Source organism: Triticum dicoccoides, chromosome 5A (genome assembly GCF_002162155.2).
Source record: "Triticum dicoccoides isolate Atlit2015 ecotype Zavitan chromosome 5A, WEW_v2.0, whole genome shotgun sequence".
NCBI lineage: Eukaryota > Viridiplantae > Streptophyta > Magnoliopsida > Poales > Poaceae > Triticum > Triticum dicoccoides.
The window spans coordinates 70,042,766-70,063,981 of NC_041388.1; the positions used below are offsets into that span (position 1 = coordinate 70,042,766).

The 21,216-nt window shown below is 44.9% G+C and overlaps 1 long non-coding RNA gene across 1 annotated transcript; it reads left to right on the forward strand.

Annotated features, from left to right (window-relative positions):
* Positions 1 to 19,920: 19,920 nt before the first annotated feature.
* Positions 19,921 to 21,010, forward strand: LOC119299370. The gene is made up of 2 exons (XR_005146192.1): positions 19,921 to 20,514; positions 20,747 to 21,010. It is a non-coding gene; the product is annotated as an uncharacterized LOC119299370 (long non-coding RNA).
* The last annotated feature ends 206 nt before the right edge of the window (positions 21,011 to 21,216 follow it).

Sequence of the window (21,216 nt, forward strand, 5' to 3'; positions counted from 1 at the left end):
ACCAAGGGGGGAGGGGCGCGCGGCCCATCTCTAGCCACCTCTCCTCTCTTCCACTAAGGCCCACTAAGTCCCATATACCTCCCGGAGGGTTCCGGTAACCTCCCGGTACTCCGGTAAAATCCCAATTTCACCCGGAACACTTCCGATATCCAAACATAGGCTTCCAATATATCAATCTTTATGTCTCGACCATTTCGAGACTCCTCGTCATGTCCGTGATCACATCCCGGACTCCGAACAACCTTCGGTACATCAAAATGCATAAACTCATAATATAACTGTCATCGTAACCTTAAGCGTGCGGAACCTACGGGTTCGAGAATAATGTAGACATGACCGAGACACGTCTCCGGTCAATAACCAATAGCGGAACCTGGATGCTCATATTGGCTCCTACATATTCTACGAAGATCTTTTATCGGTCAGACCGCATAACAACATACGTTGTTCCCTTTGTCATCGGTATGTTACTTGCCCGAGATTCGATCGTCGGTATCCCATACCTAGTTCAATCTTGTTACCAGCAAGTCTCTTTACTCGTTCTGTAATACATCATCCCGCAACTAACTCATTAGTTGCAATGCTTGCAAGGCTTAAGTGATGTGCATTACCGAGAGGGCCCAGAGATACCTCTCCGACAATCGGAGTGACAAATCCTAATCTCGAAATACGCCAACCCAACATGTACCTTTGGAGACACCTGTAGTGCTCCTTTATAATCACCCAGTTACATTGTGACGTTTGGTAGCACACAAAGTGTTCCTCCGGCAAACGGGAGTTGCATAATCTCATAGTCATAGGAACATGTGTAAGTTATGAAGAAAGCAATAGCAACATACTAAACGATCGGGTGCTAAGCTAAAGAAATGGGTCATGTCAATTAGATCATTCATCTAATGATGTGATCCTGTTAATCAAATGACAACTCTTTGTCCATGGTTAGGAAACATAACCATCTTTGATTAACAAGCTAGTCTAGTAGAGGCATACTAGTGACACTCTGTTTGTCTATGTATTCACACATGTATTATGTTTCCGGTTAATACAATTCTAGCATGAATAATAAACTTTTATCATGATATATAAGGAAATAAATAATAACTTTATTATTGCCTCTAGGGCATATTTCCTTCATATACCCCACGACGTAAACCGGCCGGAAGTATAAACGGGCCGAACTTGGTGGTTTACTTGAGACCCGGCAGATATTTGGCATTTCATTTGTAAAGCCGTCCGAAGATTAGTCACTCACTGGTGACCCAGTGGGCGGGTTAGACGGATGACAAGGCCCAAGTCTCAGAAGGCCGGTTCATACTATGGTGGGCCGGTTTAAGAGGAAAGGCGTGAAGAATATTTGTCTTACAAGGAGTTAAGACCTGGACTTGTATCCGGTTTGTATTAGAGATATACTAGTCCTAATCCTAATAGGACTCCACATGTAACCCGCCCCTCTAACTTATATAAGGAGGGGCAGGGCTCCCCAAAAAGGGACAAGCTACAAGCAAGAAGAAACTATCTCTAGGGCTAGACACAAAGAGTCGGTTTGCTGGCGACTCCCTCGTGATGATAATGAGACCTAGCCTCAAACATCATGTAGGGTTGTTACCGGATGATGTTTCCCGGGGCCTGAAGCTGTCTAAACCCTTGTATTGTGTTGCGTCTCTCGATTCCGCTCAACCCCTCTCAAGCTACCACATAGATGCGTTGGCCTCACGACTAAGTCCTCACGCTAGGACATCTGTCGTGACAATTCCACGACAGTGCCGGTGTCGCTTAGCCATTGAACCTTGTAGGGGTGCGGGTGCTTCATCTTGACCAATTGGATCTTGGAGCATAGTTCTTCACTTGCTAAGTTATGGCAATTCCCTCCATCGATGATGACCTTGATGGACCTTCCATTGATGCTGGCTTTTGTGTGGAAGATATGGCATCTTTGGTCTTCTTCTTGTTGATGTTGAAGAGTCAAGACCTTGGAGATAACAAGAGCGGGACTTGAATCTTCATCACAAAAGACTTGATCTTCTTTGTCTTCGTTGTTCACTTGGCGGTGCATGGCCACTTTCTCAAGGGCTTCCATTTCTCCTTCACTCATTGAGTCATAGGTTCCGTCGTCGTTGAGGATCATGGTGCACTTGTTGGTGAACTTGAAATACTTGTGGCCTCGACCGCCGCATGTGAAGCATTTGAAGGAACTTGTCTTGATGGTCTCATCGGTTGGGGTAGATGATGATGAAGCTTTCTTGAAGTTGCTTGTAGTAGGAGGACGACTTGAGCTTGTCGGAGTTTTCTTGTAACTTGACTTGTCGCCGTTGCTTGTAGATGGCTTGGTTGAGGTAGAAAGTGTTGGAGTCGTTGAAGCTTGGGTGTTGGAGAAGCCATAGGACTTGGATGAGAACTTGGCATACTTGAAGTCATCTTGCACTTGGCGTTCCGCTTTGGTAGCTTGGTGCACTAGCTCAATGAGGTTCAAGTATGGTTGGAAGTCGACGATCTTCTTGATAGGATGATTGAGTCCATTCAAGAATCGTGCCATAGTTTGCTCATCATCTTCTTTGACGTTGGCTCGTATCATGGCAATCTCCATTTCCTTGTAGTACTCTTCAACGCTCTTGGTTCCTTGCTTGAGTTGTTGGAGTTTCTTGAAGAGGTCACGGTTGCAGTAGTTTGGCACGAATCGTGCTCTCATGACATCCTTCATTCGTGCCCAAGTAGTGATGGGTGGTTCACCTCTTGCCGCTCGGCGCTCAATGACTTGTTCCCACCAAATGAGGATGTAGTCTTGGAATTCAAGGGATGCCATTGCAATCTTCTTCTCTTCTTCGTAGTTGTGCAAGCGGAAGATTTTGTCAACCTTCAATGCCCGTGAGATGTACTCTTCGGGGTTGTTGCTACCGGTGAACTTGGGCATGGTGAACTTTAGCTTGCCGTATCGTTGCTCTTCATTGTGTTGGGGTCGGGGATGATGACGCCCATGTCGGTGATGATTGGCAATCTCATGTTGCTCTTGGCGAGGAGGGTTGTCGACCTCATGTTGCTCTTGGCGAGGAGGGTTTTCGACCTCATGTTGCGCTTGTCTTGGAGGAGGTCCATTGTCTCCATGCTCTCGATGGACTTGATGTTCTTGTCTCGCTAGAGGAGGAGCTTGTGGAGCTTGACAATCTTGAGGTGGAGCTTGTCGATGCACACGTGCTTGGTAAATCCTTTCTTGAGCTTTGTCGCGAAGTGCTTCTTGATGTAGACAAGCTTGTCGGTCTCGGTTCGCTACGGCTCGACTAGAATCTCGAAGGGCACGTTGCGCCTCACTGCTTGAGCTTCACGAAGTTGTTTTTCTTGATGTTGAGCCTCGGCATCTTGTGCATCTTGATGTTGTCGCGCACGCTCCTCTTGTTCTTGTTGTCGTAGGCATTGCCGTTCTTGTGCTTGTGCGAATGCATCTTGGGCTTGCCGTTGCTGATGCTCTTGAGAGTCGGTGTGGTGTAGAGGATTGCTGTTTGCTTGACAGTCTTGGCGCGCGGCACGACGAAGAGTGTTCGATGTCGGTGTACTTGAGCCGGAGATGGTGTCGTCGGAGTGTCGACTTGAGCGGCTCCGTCTTGAAGAGGACGAAGTTGTAGAAGAGCGGTTGACCATCATGGTTCGGATATCTTCTTTGAGGGAACTCATAGATGTGTCGAAGTAGTCTCTTGTACATTGCTTGGATTGTCATAGGTCGGTGGCGAGGTTGTCGATGCGGTCGCCCAAAGCAATTTGTTCTTGATGCAAAGCTCGGTGTGCACCAAATATTTGCGTTTTGGTGACGAAGGAAGACATGTCATCGTCTTGCTCCAATAAGAGTGCGTTGGTAGAAGTACTTGGCCTATCCATCATTCCAAACAAAGATATGTGAGTGGGAGAAAGAGAAGAACCAATACCAAATGTACCTTGACCGATGTTGAAGATGGATCAATGATCACTCCAATGTGTAACAAGGAAATAGCACAATTGGTACCAATTCTTGTCGGTTTCTCACACCTACACAAGTAAAAGCTTATGGTGCAGCTTGGTTAGGATGGTGGCACAATTTTTGATGTGATAGTAAGCAAGATTCAATAATGTTGGAAAAGATTCGCAAGTTGTAAATGCAACAAGTAGACCAATAGAGAAATGGGTACACAGAAACACAACACACGGAAAGATAAATGGGGTCGTGCAACCAAGAATGAGCCAAAATGTGGAATCCACGAAAATGCTCTTGTTGCACAACACTAGAGAGACGCTAGCATGATTTCACAATAGGCGGATACGAACTTGTGCACAACCTACTAAGCAAAAATGCAACGACTTCTATCCCAAGTATGCTCTATGTATGATGTTCCGGAGATATGATCCAAGATGATCGAGTATGACAATCTTAATGTTGTATGATGCTATGGTTCTTGCTTATAAGCTCTTTGCTTATCTTTCCCTTTTGCTTAAAAGCTTGTTTGGCTCTTTGTTGTGTGAGCTCTTTTCTCATGCAATGCTTCACGAACCAAGATAGCAATTGTGTATGCGATGACAACTTTGTGACACAAGAGATGAATCCGAGATATGCAACACGATGATAGTATGTATGCTATGGGTAGTATGATCTCTAATATGCACAAGTCATGTTGCCGGCAATACTCAACGGCTAGTCTCGATGGGTAAGTGACGCAAAAGTAAGGCTATGGGGTTATCAATGCAAATGCAAGAGAGTATGATGATATCACGATACCAAGATGATACCAAGGTGAGGTTGATACCACAAAGGTGTAGTCGTTCATAGTAGTCCTTGGTGAAGATGAGCGGTGGTGATGTTGATGTCGAACCGTTCCTAACTAGCCGAAACACGATAGGAAACGGTGAGCCACAACTCAAATTCTCAAAACCAAATGTGACAAAATTTAGCGGAGTCGATAGCGGTCAAGTGGTGGTAGTGTTTGGGTTTGTGGTAGGGTTTGCAGAAGTTAGGTGGTGGTGGTCGAAGTGGGTATGCGGAGGCGTAGGCGGCGGTGGTGTCAAAAACTGCAGGAAATGCAGTTTCGTCAGGGTTAGCCGGATGATCCGGGCCAGGAGTCGGATGATCCGGGCGGATCCGGATGATCCGGGTGAACAGCCGGATGATCCGGGCGGGTCAACTGCGCTTGGGGATGGCTCGGGATGAACACGAAAACAGCCACAAATGCGAGGATTTCTCGGATTTTGGAGGGATTGCGAGGTGGAGATGGTGGGGGAAGGCTAGATCCACTTGCAACACAACAAACTAACGGATCAAAACCAACAAAACATCATCAAAACTCACAAATCACAAAAAAATTTGGGGGGGGGCTATTTTTGTGGGGATTTTCGGATTAGGAGAAAAACAACAAAATCAAGCTAGAAAACGAAGAGGGGAGGCTCCGAAATCGTGATCAACGTGGCTCATGATACCAAGATGATGTGGATTGGAACTCCGTACGGCCGATCTTTCACGAAAGGAGCGGATCCCAACTAAGGAAACGAAGAACACGAGGGAAAAACGAGGGGAATCACAAAAGGAAACACGAGAGAATCACTCAAACAACAAGAATAGATCACACATTCGCTAGATCGATGAACACAAAGGTGAGATACAAGATCCAAGTCCAACAAAGGACGATACAAAGGTAACCGTTCTTCTCCGTGAGAGGTCTTGATGGGGCCACCCAAGAGGGGGTCTTGAATCCAAGGGGATCTTCTCCGTAGAGGGGCCGCGGTCACTCTCGAGGAGACGATCCGTATGGATGAGCAAAAGCTATCCTCACAGATGAGCTACTACTTTGCTAACCCTAAAAATGGGGAGGAGGAGGTCTATTTATAGCCCAAGGGGCGAAGGGGTAAGTGAGGGGACGAAACGGGTACACGGGCCTCGGCCCAAGTCACGCACGCAGGCGGTGGCCGGATGATCCGGGCTTCGGGAGTCCGGACGATCCGGGTCGGCGTCCGGATGATCCGGCTGTGTTGGAGCAGCTGCGGGAGGGCCGGATGTCCGGGTCCTGGTCCGGACATCCGGGTGTGGCCGAATGATCCGGGTCTGGATCCGGATGATCCGGCTTCAGGTTGAAGCTTCAGGTGTCGTTGGGCCTTGTAGCCGGATCGTCCGGGCTGGGGCCGAATCGTCCGGATGGCGGTCCGGATCGTCCGGGCTTCTGCTGACTTAGCCCTTTTCCTTCTCCGTCTTCACGTCCATCTTTGTCTTCAGATTCTCCTTGCTCCTTGACGTCTCCATGGCTAACTCCTTGATACCTGAGTATGCACAATGTCTCCGTTTAAGGTAGTAGCCATGTCTCATGTTCATCGAAGTGGAATTGTGAGAGGAGAGATGTCACCTCAGTCTCGAGAGCTCTTGCACGTGATCGAGTCATGGGTCCACTAGGCACTTGGTGAGACAATGGTAGGTCCATGGGGATGACCTTGGGATGCTCCACATCAGAGGTGTACCTAAGAAAGATAATGTTTGCTCTCGAAAGCATGTGAACAATCTAAATAATTTACAATCTGATCAAATGTTGAACCCCTGAAGTTGCTATAAATTACCCACTATGCCATTCATAAGTGAAGAAAACGATTCGGTTTTCTTTCCAAAGTCGCGATCGTGTTCGGTTGTTTTATAGAGACGATGCCCAATATATATCATAAACCCACCAGTGGCGTAATACCTAAAGCCTTTCTCTCCCACCCTGGAGACGAGGGTTTGAACCCTTGGTTCCACCTTTTCCCACTCCTTTTTCTCACGCACCTCCTCCCCCCACGTATGTGTTCATGGGCCGGCCCATGGGGCGTGGCGCCCTTTTTTTATTTTGTTTTTTCTTCTTTTCTCATTTCTATTTTTGTTTAATTCTTTAAATTAATTAGGTATTTCTAAATTTCAAAAAGTTGCGAATTTTGAAAAAAAAATGTTTTAGAAATCATAAAAAGTGAATTCAAAAAAAGTTTGGGAAATGAAAAAAATTTCGCAGTTTTAAAAAATGTTGGTGATTTTATAAAACTGTTTGCAAATTAAAAAAATCACAATTTGAGAAAAAATGTTGGGAAATAAAATCATTTTTATGATTATGAAAAAATTATCATGCATTCAAAATGTATTCGTGAATCTGAAAAAAAATGTCCATGAAATTTTAGAAAATACTCAAAAGTGCAAGTATTTTTTCAAATTTCAAAATTTCCCCCCAATTTAGAAAAAGTTCATTGATTCAAAAAATGCTTGCTGAGTAAAAAATGTTCATGAATTCGAAAACTATTCATGCATTTCAAAAAATGTTCATCTAAACAAAAAATTGTTTTTGAATTTAAAAGAAAATACCCAAATTTTAAAAAGATGTTTGTCGATTCAACAAATTGTTCCCCGATTCAAAAATCTTTTATGTCTAGGTTTTGATTATTTTTTGGAAAGTCTTTGTATGTCTAGGCGTTGGAAGTAGTTGGTCGATGAGATTTGTATTTAATAAAGTTTTTAAGTATTCCCTTACGCGACACAATGACAGGTGTGTCGTGCGGTGGCAAGCTCATTGCCTTGAGATTTATCACGTCGAATGCATTGCGATCATGTGGAGGTCGCGCCCATCATCAGCGAGGGTCGGAACTCGGAAAAAAGATAAGTGGCAACATAATGAGCCACCATGTTAAAATAGAGGACACTCATATGTCGAGGTATTGAGTCATACTCCCTCCGTTCCAAAATAGATGACCCAACTTTGTACTAACTTCAGTACAAAGTTGGGTCATCTATTTTGGAACAGAGGGAGTACTTCTTTGGCTAACGTATAATTTTTTTGTCTACCGTTGCAACGCACGAGCATGTCTGCTAGTCCATTATAATACAAATTTTGCAAAAGAAAAAAACACTATATTGTATAAAAGTGAAAAGTGTGTAATTAATCTAAAAAAGTGCATAATTAAACAAAGAAAGATCAAGATGACGCAGGCATCAACATTTCAGGCGCCACATCATCTTGCAAGCCATGACCCGGATTGTGCAAAGTAGTAGTTCCCCGTTCCATGTTGTACACATACAATCCCTTGTCACCTCCTCTCAAGAAGTAAATGCAGTTTTCCTTCAAACCGACGTCTTGTGCGCTTAGCGATGCCCCAACATATCTATAATTGACAAAGAACACCCTATCGCCGAGCGTTTCCACCTTCAGCCAGGCCCTTTTTGCCATGTCCAGCCTGCGAACACGGACATGCACAACTTTATCTGTTTGACACGGCTGACCGAAATCTAAGCTGAACAACTGCCCGCATGATTCTAACAAGGAACTGCCCTCCCAGGGCTAGGGGTACTCACGATCGCATGTATTACCAACCGGAATTTGCGTGAACGTCGGATCCGGCAAGAACTTGAGTATCACAACACTGTAACAAGTGGAATGTGTTCTGAAATATGTATGGAATTCGCCCCCAACTGCCGTCAGAGCCTTCATCCCTCCAATGACGTCACCACGTCTTTCCCCAAGTGCCCCTAATACGTATAGTGCTTCTTCCAGCGGTCTCCTTCAGGGTGGCAATACCAGAACATCGTGTCTCTGCAATTCACCACTAGCACGGTGCAGTTTGGGTCGGTGGGCGTATGCGATAGCAAACATCTGGTGGTGCTCTTTGTGAGGAATTCCTCTTGGTCTGAAGGCAGGCCAATTCTCTGGCGTGTGAACGGATTCCATAGACAGGTCGCATGTGAAGCACGGTGCAGCATGAGCAGCCAGCCTTGTGGTGTTATCCAGTAAAAGTGGCTTTCCAAATCATCTACTCTCCTGCTTTGCAAATTTCTTCTGGTTATACTGTAAAACAACAATGCATCATTTGTCTTGTCAGCAACGTCATCCTCACCCTCATCGTCACCTTTGCCAGTGCCATAGCTCTCTTGGCATCCACCATCCTCCTGTTCATCCTCCTCATCGCTTGCATCCGAATCAGTGTCAGTTTCCCCTCGAGGCTCATTGTAGTTGTAATGAAACAGTAACAACGGGGAGTTTTCGTCCAGCAGATCTGCGTCTTGGGTTTGTTCCATCGCTATCTCTACGTCTCTGTCCTGCAACAAACTGAAGGGGCCTTTACTGACGATGTCATGGAATATGATAGTTTTGTAAATTTTGATCGACATACAAGTCAGAAGCAATGGAAGAACTCGGGTATGGGATACTTATGCCGATTTCTAAGAGCTCAAACGAATCCATTATAATTTAGAGTATCTATATCTAATCGTATATAGGAGTAGTATATATGTATATCCAAAAAAGAGAATCACTGCTTACGTTGACGTCCGTCCTCTCCTCGTCACCTCGTGGGCTTTTTTCTGCTTCTACTCCAGGCTTTCACCCTTCAAAGAAGGCAAATTTTAAGATGGTCCCAACTATTATGGACCGTCCATTATTTCTGATCCAAGGGTCGAGATTTTATGAGGTAATAGGTCATCCATGAGAGGTAATAAGTCACCATCAAGAGGTAATAGGTCGCCCAACACTCTTATTTGGAAAGTTTTGGAAAAGTAGGAAACACCAGAAATGGAAAGTAAACATTAATGATATATTCCTACCATATAAAGAGCGCTCGGGTATAAGGAAACTATTGCATTCCAAATTAACATGATCAATGACATTAAATCCACGATTTATATTGAGATATCATGAGGTCACACAATAGCCTGACAGTACATATAATATGAACGTTTGTATTATTTCCATAATTTATTAAAGGCTGTAAGAAAAATGCACATATATGGTCAAGTACACAAGATACCATGAGGTCACACAATAGCGTGACAGTACATCTAATATGAATGTTTGTATTATTTCCATAATTTATTAATGGGTGTTAAAAATGCACATATATGGTCATGTACACCAATAAATTTAAAAAATGAAGAAAATATGGCGTTGTCCTAGTTAGCTATTTCTTTAAGTTGTGAGTTCGAAACTTGGTATTATGTTAATGCTATTTTCATAAGTTTTCCACTATTTCTATTCGATGTGATTCAGCCAATTTCTTTTTTTTTTTTGCAGGTTTGTAGATACCTAGCAACGAGTCGAAGCGTTGGAGCGAGCTCAAGGCGTGCCATCGTCATCACACCTCCCTCACCGGAGCATGACAAAAACACGTAGTAAACAGTCAAAAAGTCGTCGTGCTAAGCCCGCACAGGACCAGGTGACCAGAACAGTAACCCCTGCAGATGAAGATAAGCCTAGATCAGAATGATCCAAACCGTAGACAAGTAAATGGAGATGAACAAAGACAGAATCCACCAAGAACAACCGAGGACCAACACTGACCTAATCCCACAAAATACAATGGAGTCACACCTTAACATGCCATCGTCGATGCTGGACGCACCATCAGGATGGGGGCTAGGCGGAGAGGACCTTATTTCATCTATGGGGAGCCGTTGTTGCCTCGCCTTACTAAGCAGGACACAAATGCCTCTTGGAGATGAGGCGGACCGACGGCGACGTCGATGACAGGTGGTGAAACTCTAATCATCTGGCAACCGCGAGCAGAGGCAAACAGATTAATTCTCAAGTTTCTATCTCACCTAAAAAATCCAATTTTAATCTAGCTTTTCGGATCATGTGGAGGTAACATGCGCAACAATAGTCAAACTGATTACTGCGTAAAATGCAACGATGTGTTGTTTTACAAATATTAGAATATTCTTATTTTTTGAAATACTAACACCGTCTCTAATTTTCAACTTAGATGGACCTCCACATCTTTTCATAATTCATGATGATTTCTACAAATAGAAAAAAAAATGAAAGGGATATGAACTAGAAAGATGTTGGTAAAATCAACGAAGAGGGTTGGACGACTAGCCTAGATTCGGCCAAACGTTTAAAAGGTAGACTTAACCTTAGAAGCTTACCAAGGACGACAAATTTGGTCGAATGAGGCTCTCTGATGCCTTGAGTACCTCTTGCATAACATGCAAGCACAACAAGACCCAACACTCCGGGAGAGCGACGAAGGGGAACAAAACTTACTCTAACCCAAGAGACATAACTTTAACGCCAGAACACATATCTGGGCCTGCGCCTCTCTTTTTGTCGGAGCGGATGACAAAGGAGGAGGGGACTCGTGGCTTCGTCGGCGGGTAGCAGATCTAACCCATCCAAGTCTATATGCTTCTTTTCATCCTCAAAGCAACCATTATTTGTTTCTTTGGGTGATTCCTCAATAATACCATCAACAATTGGGTCGCAAGTGAAACGTGTATCAGAATAGTTGAGACGCAAACACATGACCACCTAAACCATGCAGACCATTATTACATTGTTATCACAGTCATAATACAAAATATATGTCTAAGATTTTTAATAACCTTTGCAGCACCTATTTTATTTTTTGCATCTAAAACCATCTGCTTGTCACGTTGCTGTTGATCCCAGTTTTTAATCAATGGATGCTCATGGTGATCATAAGCAAAGTCATCTCCATGTGCTTGAAAATATTCAAAGTACCAAACCTGATCATCGAAGATATAGAACTTACATGAGTTAGCAAATCACACAACTCAAGCAATAAACCAAGGAATATAAAAAAGAATGAAAATTACCTGTAGTAGTGCACCTACTAGGCCTGATCTTTTATTTTTCTTGAATTCTGCCAAGTTAGTTAGCAAATATTCCAGTGTGAACTCTACCCAGTTGTATTTTTTTATCTTTGAAATGTCTGCAACAACTTCTAAGTAGTGGCTGCTAACATATTCCTTTGAGCATGGTGCCAAAACTGTCCCAATTGCATACAAAGACAAACATTCTAATGAAGTGCTCATCAGCTACACCACTCCGTATCTGTTTTTCTAAGTGAGTGAAAGTAATCGCCTTATCGCCCTTGTACAACGCAAACAACTTTGGGTCTGCTTGATTTTTACTAATTGTTATCTTCTCACCTCGGTTTGGCAAACCTAAGATGCATTCCACATCCCAAATACAGATTGGAACCACATGCTCACCTACTGTAAAGCTTCTATCCCTTTCACTGTAACCATCTGCAAGGGACTCGAGAAGAATGCGACGGATTGACATGGAGGGTACATTAAGCAATGGCCCTAAGTCCATCTCATGCACAAGTTTTATTTGGTCCTCATTCAGATCGTCACAGAGATCAGCAAATTTTTCAGGCATACATACTGTCTGAAGGCTAAACACGAAAGCGTAAAATAAAGTCATCAAAACTGAAGATGAATGGCAACACTGCTGAAATAGAATGAACATTTACGCACATACCATCTCAACCGCCGCTCCCTGACAGCTGACCAAGAACGTCGACTAGAACCCGTCGATGTCACGCACCTCCCTCACCGCGCTGCACTTCACAAGGGGAGCGGCGTGAGTAAGCCACCGCGACAGGCATGGGCTGCGCTGTTGCGAATAACGACGGGCATAAAATCGGCGATTTGAAACTGGAGCCATGGAGAAAGAAATCCGTAGAAAGGACTCGGATCAGTGGGGATTCACAGGAGGATTTTCGGGGATGAGTGATTCGGGAGAAGTGATACTATTTTTCTCCGTGGTTATTTCTCCTGAAACGAGAGATTTGGGGGTGTTTTCCTTATCTGCCATAAGGGAAGAGGTGACCGGCTGAAGCAACGAGAAATTTGGGGGGCGTTTCCTTATCTGACATGAGGTAAGAGGTGGCCGGCTGCATCAAGTGCAGTTAATTACCTGGGCCCAGTACTAAATCGTATCAACGGTTCAGATCTTCTATGTCCTCTTACCTTCCTCTGAGGTAAGGAGGACCATGTTAACGCAGCTCCTCAAAGAAACTATAGGCTTGTCCCTTCGGGGACATCCGATAAAAGAAACTATAGGCTTCGGCCTCCTGCTCTATATAAGCTCGAACTTAGTCGGTACTTGTGTATAGAAAAAGGAAAACGAATCGTGGTCGGTATTGGCATTGTTATTATAATCCGGTGACATGTCGTGCTGGGCTGGGACTCTCGCCGTAACTAGCGTCCGGCCCGCACGAGAGCTCATAAGAAGTTACGCACGAGATCGAGACTTATTACATCGTGGGTTGCTCGCGACGTTCTGCTGGGACGAAAAGTTCAACTGGAATCGCCTCATACTGATGAGCGAGAGCGAGACGGCGACGGCGACGGCGTCGTCGCGTGAACGAGATTGGTCATCTCTTCCGGCGGACATACTGGTGGAGATTCTGGAGTATTTGCGGTGGTCGAGCCACCCGAGTTTCGGCTTGGTGTGCCGAAGATCGCAATCTGCACGCGCTCTATCGCCCTTCTACCCGGCGTGGATCACTCGTCTCCTCCTCAATGTCGCCGATGTGGGCAGCAGCAACGTGCGGTACTACAGCCCCTTTTACCACAAGAATTTCGAGATCGCCTACAAGCTGAACACGCCAGGCGCCAAGATCTGTTGCGCCACCGGACAACACTTGACGTTATGCATGAAGAACCTGGTCCTCACGGTACAACTCCTGACAGGCGACGTCTGCAAGTTGCCACCGATCATACGTGGAAGGGTCGACGCGGTCGTTTATGACGGCGATCGTAGGATGTTTGGTGTCGAAAAGTCGTTCGGTGTGCTGCGGATTGCCCGTTGCATCAAAAACAATATGGGCGAGTGGGTGGAATGGGAATACAGGTGGTTTGATCCAGACGGTCCATTGTTTCCCACGTCGCCAGAACCCAGTTCTCCACAACGGCTTGATGTACCTATTAGGAGAAGAGGGAGGGCTAGCGGTCTATGATGTGAGTAGGCATGATGGAAATTTTGAAATCCTGGACAAGCCCAACAGCTTTGGATTCGAATGCGAAGACAGCTACTTGGTTGAGTCGGACCAACACGAGCTGATGGCTGTCCTTATTGGGCACCGTGGGACGCCGGTAAACATTGTCAAGCTCAATGAGCATACAATGGAGTGGGAGAAGATAGAAAACCTAGAGAGGAGATCCCTATTCACCGGAACGTTGTCTACGACAATGAAGGAGACTAACATCAAGTGGATGCAAAACAAGATATTTCTCCCTAGGTTCTATGATTGGCCTCAGACCGTCCTCGTTGACCTTGTACAACGAGATGGTGAATTGGCCTTCGTGCCAAACTCAAGATTCTCAGATACCACGATAGAGGATAACTATGGCACAGACATATGGACTTACGAATTGGGACAAGGTGAGGAAGCAAAGGAATTTTGGGAAACGGAGAAAGTGAATTATAGTATTTGGGTTGATTTCAGTAGTTATTAAATTTGTATAATATCGTTCGCAATATTGTGACATGCATTCCTAATGAAATTGTACATGAAACACTATCGTTAGATAACTTTGTCGTAGCATCTTCTTCTTTTTGTATGTATTTTTAGAACTGTATCTCTTGCTATCATTAATCATGATGTGGGGAATGATGTAAGGGCAACCAACTCCAATATCGCGGACCCAAACGCCACTAAATATCCGGACCGTGCGGTCCGGACATTTTTTTGACATCCAACACCGTGCATCAAACATCCACGCCGTGTACTGGGTATCTGAATTTCCCTAAACTGACATCAAACCTGGAGAGCTATAGGGGAGTCCGAAACATCCGCCAGGACCACTTGTTATTTGGATTATATCTCTCCACACCCCACGTGTTTTTTCCTCTAGGTCCACATGGCACATCTCGTTGCCTGGATTTGATACTTATATTTGATGTCTACACTAGTGGCTGGGGAGTGCCCTAGGCGCACCTCTTGAGGCGGTCAGGTGCGTTGCTAATTAGGTTGTTGTTTTTGTTCACTCATCAGCACCACAACAATGATGAGCTTTATAAAGTTTTGGAAAACACATATATTCATCAACAATCTATCAACCAATTTTCTCTAAGATGAATCAATAAAAATGGCACCCTTCCATCCACACATACTCTTCTATGTAGCACCACTTGGAAGTTGCCCAGAATCAAATACTATTATCATCATCAGGACAACCACACGTGGTTGCTCGTGTCCATGTCCCCCCAGCCCTATCAATCATAAAGACAAGGAGAGATGCCAGCAGGTGACCAAAGGGTGCAGAGCCAACAGGAAGACATGTAACTGATAATGTGTTCTTCTCGTTTATGGTTACAGGTCAATTGTCATTGCTCTCCTCCCTTACGGTTCCATGGTTTTGTATTGCTAACAGAACAAAGCAGGTTGTGTTTATAGATGGTGCACGTGTCAGTTCAGTGGCATGTTCTTATATTTTCAATTTACCATGGCTATGAGCTCTTACAGTACAGAAACAAAGTTTTGGATCAGGCAATGGCATTATGCAACCTTTCCAATTTGCCTACACCTATACAATGAAAACTTTGCAAACTAATCCAAAATGAATTTTTCAGTTCAGAAATCGCGGACAATGGAAATTAACAAGAGTAAAAAGGAGAGCTCACCAAGTCCGCCTTTGTGAATGCCGAGATGCTTTTGTAGCCATTGTTTCCGCGGCTCATCGCCGTGGCCATTGTAGCCACCGCCGTTAGTACCTGAAAACTCCAAACAAGCTTTAACAACTTAAAATGCTATTAATGTGTGTATATTCCATTTAGGGTGATCTAATATCAATTGCTAGGTGAACTAAGTGGTTTGTCCATGGCTGGAAGGTGGAAGGTATAAGAATATAAGTGAGTTTAACAGTAAAACAAACCAACTAGTCCAAGTATATAAAAAAGCTATAATTTTGCTCAGAGCTACAACAGTATCAAAAAAGAATTCCACTAGACCAGAAATATAAGATAGGATGAGATAAAGTTGTGAAGCAACACGGTATAATATTAGAAGAAAAATAAAAACTGAAAGTAAGAAAGAAATATACTTAAGTTAGATCATACCAAATGCTCCAAAAATCTGACCCGGATATATGTAATTTCTGTCTACAGTGTGTTGTGCATCTGCGGCATACAATGATCATGATAGATGATTATTGGAAACGGTAACAGGCAGAAACCATTGTTATGCTCACTGCACCATGTAGCTTCTGGACACTCCAAAACAGAGTAACTTACAAAAGGTCGAGAGTGAAATTTCTAGCGGTGCCGGTTTCTACCGGGTAAGTTGGCGCCGCCTGATCCTGCGAGGTGATTCAGGATGGACTTCTGGGTATTCCACATTTCGATTTTCTTTTTGCGGGGAACTTCAAAGATCTTTATTCAACGAATGCATTCGCCGAGTAGTCAGCCAAAAGGCTATTGATCAGGAAGCCAGGGGTAGTCTCGAGCCAGTTTTCAGTCACATTAAGCATACTAGCACGCTTAGCACATATATGTGTAGGACCATTTGCCGCTCTTATTACATGTTGAATTACAAATGATGAAAAGCGAATAATGAGCTCTCTAATTTCTGTGAAAATCGGTGCTACGATCGAACGATCATTGTAGCGATTGTTTCAGAGGTTTACTGCCTCTAGACAGTCAGTCTCCAGGGTCACCTCGGTGAAGCCCCTCAACCTGGCGAAAAGCACACCCTCCATGGCTTGAACCTCGGGGATCAGTGAGTCAGAGACCCCCATGTATGGCTTGCACCAGGCTCCTAAGAAGGTTGAAGTCAATCGGGCCACTCCTACACCCGCAATGTCGTCTCCGAAGTTGATCGAGGCATCCGTGATGACTTTTATGTTATTTACACCCGTAGAGCACCAGCCATAGCCTGACAGTATGGTGGTCTGCTGTTTAGGAAGTTCCAGTAGCGCTAGATCTTCTCAAGTGCGTCTTACCGAGCTCGCTGGGTCGATATGCACCTGATCATGCGTCCACCTATTGCGAGACATCTAGTGGACCACATAATTGTGATGATTATTGCACGGTCTTTCTCCGAGAACCGCTGCTCGCATAAAATGTCCCTGGCCCAAGTGTTTGGGTGAAGCCGGGGTAGGAATATATCGAACAAATGGCGCGCTTCCTCCCAGAATTGATGAGCATGAGAACAATAAATGAGTGCATGCATGAGATCTTCATCAATAGCCAGACAAAGTTTGCAAGTACTCACGTCTTTTATGTGTATTCGTTTTAGGGTGCATCCATCAGGGATGATGCCCCTAATCACTCACCACCAAAAGACCCTCACCTTAGGCACTACCTTGAGTTTCTAGAGAGCACTCCACATCTGTTGTTGGTTCATTGATGGTCCCATTATTTGCCCTTCATCTTGAGTTGCCCGCTCTTTTTGACTCACTAGAGCTCGATAAGCTGATTTTCAGAATACGTGCCTGAATTCTCATGTGCCCAGGCAAGAAAATCCTCACCTCAACCTTTGTCATCCCATACCAAAATGGAAGATCCATCACCAACTCTTTTCAATAATCCCACATTGAGTGCATCATGACTAGCTATGATCGCCCTCCATGTGGCCGAAGCATACTTCGGTATAGTGGCATGCATGAAATCTGAATTGTGGAAATGCATGTCTTTCAGAACTCTAACGCACAAGGAATTTGATTCTGTCATTGGTCTTCATCCATGTTTCCTTAATAGTGCCAGGTTGAATGGTCTAAGGTCGCGGAAGCCCATCCCTACCCTTAACTTTAGGCGTGGCGAGCTTGTCCTAAGACATCCAGTGAAGGGATCTTCTATTCAGCGAGCTCCCTGAGGGAGTCCTGGATTATGGGGTTCTCGGGTGTCCGGGCTGTGTAGCGTGGGCCAGACTGATGGGCCATGAAGATACAAGATAGAAGGCCTTCCCCCATGTCCGGATGGGACTCTCCTTTGCGTGGATGGCAAGCTTGATGTCCGGATGTGTAGTTTCCTTTCTCTATAAACCGACTATGTACAACCCTAGGCCCCTCCGGTGTCTATATAAACCGGAGGGTTTAGTTCGTAGAGGCTATCAGAATTTGCATAGGCTAGACAACTAGGGTTTAGCCATTACGGTCTCGAGGTGGATCAACTCTTGTACCCCCTATACTCATCAAAGTCAATCAAGTAGAAAGTAGGGCATTACCTCCATTAAGAGGGCCCGAACCTGGGTAAATATCGTGTCCCCTTGTCTCCTGTTACCTTCGATCCTCAGTCGCACAGTTCGGGACCCCAACATTGGTGCTTTCATTGAGAGTTCCACTGTGTCGTCGATGGCGGGATCGATGGCTCACCTTGTCATTAACGACAACATTACCTCTGGAAGGGCCCTAGCTCCGGGACAGGTCCTCCAGCTCAGCGGTTTCACCATGGGCGCCCACGTGGCCGTTAAGCCAAAGGCAACCCTCGAAATCGCTAAACATCATCTCTGCATCGGCCTTGAACACCCCGAAAAGATGGATCCAGCAGATGTCTCATCCTTAAACGAGCTACTAGATCACATCGTCGCCCTGGGAGTTGCAACAGACTACGATCGGATTGGGCTTAAACCCGGTCAGAGGGAAATCAGGTCCCCGCCGATCACCCATCTGGTAGCGGTCGTGGAGGAATAAGCCGAGAATACTTCTCCCCCTAAGTTAAGAACAAGCTATGTTCGGATTTCCGAGTCCTACGAGCCGGATACCCATCTTCGGGAAGAGACCTCATGTCCTCCAAACATAAGACCGGGTGTTGAGCCCAAAAGCCACCATGACACTCCGGATCCTGGGCTGGTGACCTCAGAAATTCTTCAAACTCCGGATGCAATAGTGGGTCATGGTTCCAATTTTAACTCGCCCAACCACCACAAGCAATATTCCCCAAGCAATTCAGGTCCTCCAGATGTATGCGACCTAATGTACGTACGGCAGCAACCTGAGGAAACGGTCCTCACTTTTGGGCTAGATTCCTCCTTGTTAAAAACAAGATCAAAGATTGATGCAACGACGACGTGGTTTCAGTATTTTGCCGCAACTGTACGGACGAGGGAATCCTTAACGCCCTCAACCGCCGCCGCATACTGCACTTTGCAGATTTGACACACATCGTACAGAAGTACCGCAATGAAAAGCGCCTGGAAGGCCCAGACAGCTCGGTGGGAACCTCCTGCCTTCAAGCAGCCCATCGGATGAAACAATATACTCCCTCCGTTCCCTAATATAAGACCTTTTAGCTATTTTAAAATGTTGACTACATACATAACAAAGTGAGTGAACATGTGCATACTAAAATGTGTCTAGATACATACGAATAAAAAAAGCTAAAAGGTCTTAAATTATGGAACCAAGGGGGTATTATGAAACAGAGGGAGTATGTTAAACTTTGCATGAATTAGGTCCCGTTTGCATAAATTTCGTCTGATTTATTCAATTTTCTTTTGAAATGCCGGTCCCTGTGTCCGCGAAGGGATAGAATCCGATTTTGCGGCTGTGTTAGCTCTAGCAGTTGAGCATGTTTTTCCTTAAGGCTAGTCATAGTGGGAGTAACTTAGCTAGTAACATAGCGCACTTTAAGAAGATTTTGCTTATGTGGCACGTAGTTAATGAAAAGTGGTAACATAATATGTTACTGTAATATAGCGCTTCCCAAGACAAGATGAGTCTACAAGCTAATAAATGAAGTTCCCTATGACACTACTACTATGTTACTTTATACTATGAAGGTACTAATTTAGGCTAGTATCTTATGCATGACACTACTATAAGTTACTCCCTACTATGACCAGCCTAATAGAGTCCGATTTGCAGCCGCGTTAGCTCTAGCAGTTGAGCATGTGTTTCCTTATTAAAGTTAGCAGAGTGTGTGATGTTAGAAACAGAAAAATACCAACTCTAAAGAAAAAAGAGAAAACAAAAGTACAAGGAGAAAAGTCAAGAGAGAATACGGATCTAACAAAATCGGGTGAATGCGCTAACCTCAAAAAAGAGTCAGGCAAAAAGTAGGACGTAAGCAGCAAAGTTATGCGTCACCAGAAAAGTGAGACGGACAAATGGGCCTACACCCGGTGCACCGGTGTACGGCGCCCGCTTTTCCACATGCAGTCGCTTTCCGTATACTATAACGCGTAGCGAGTTTTAGGTCGCGATATTGTTTTGGCATCGAACAGAGCCGGAATCCCCATCTCTCTCGTTCCTCTGCACGCCTCTCAAACCCTATACGCCGCCTGCCTCATCCCCTGTCCGACGCCGCATCACCACCTGGCCGCCGCCGCAGGCCCCTTCCTTCCCTCGTACGCGACGCCGCCGCCGTACCTTCGGCGGTGCGTTTGACGCGCTCGGGCGAGCTTCTGGTGCTCGGGGCAAGTTTTCCCGGTTTCTGCGCATCCTGTGAATGGAGGAGTTGGAGGCGCGGAGGCCCGGTCATCCTTCCGAATTTCCCGATGCAGAGACGGTGCGATGGTAGCTGACTTCCATGGCCGGCCTCTGTCGAGGTCTGATGACGAACTGGTGAGTTGATCTGACTGATGGGAGGGGCGGTCCGTCGCCGCCCTGCGCCGGTGACTGTTCTCTATAGACTCCAGGACGGCAATATAATTGTCGCAGATCTACCGGAGGCGCATCCCTCTATGGCGTTGACCGCGACGGATCTGAAGGTACCGGTGGGTGACTCAGATCTGCAGGGAGAGACGTGCCGGTCTCCACTGCTAGAGCCTTGGCTAGTGGCTGATACATGCTACCGGCGATGTGATTAACCAGAGGTAATTTTGCTATAACCCGGTGGCTGTGGTGGCACGGTGGGTCGATCGAGTTCTCCTACTGAGAAATTTGGATCTAGCTTTCTCGTCTACCTACCCCAGGCGAGCTCCCTAGCCTTATGATGCGGCTACTGTTTGATGTCTGTAGCAGAAGCCTAAATCTGTTTGATCTGCTATGGTCTACGGTAGCCTTGGCTGAAGATAAGCCATAATCAGCTTCAGATCTCTGATGCAGGATGATGACATCCGCATGCGAGGTAGTGGTTTGGAGCAGGCCAGTGAGGTGCAATGGTTGCCTGAGGAGATTGATATTTTGCTTGGAGGCTAGCCATGATGATCGATAAAATACTACAAGGAACAGACTTACTGGTTTTTGTATAGTTTGATAAAATTATATGGCTTAAATGTTTTTAGTGGTACCAAGGTAATTAAGTGTGACCGTGTTATTTTGTGGCTATTTTTTATAATAATAATAATAATTATTCACTTTTATCGATTATTTTTGTATTTGTTCTACATGTCTATGATTTTAGATTAGTGCAAATTAAGTCTTACAGATGATGATATGTGATTCCATGTTTATCACTCAAAATTTTACTCACTCTGTTTCTTTTTTGAAAGGTGTATATAATTTATAGAAATATAATTTTTCTAATTTTTTAACAAGTTTATAGAAAAAGGAATATCAATTTCAATAATACTAAT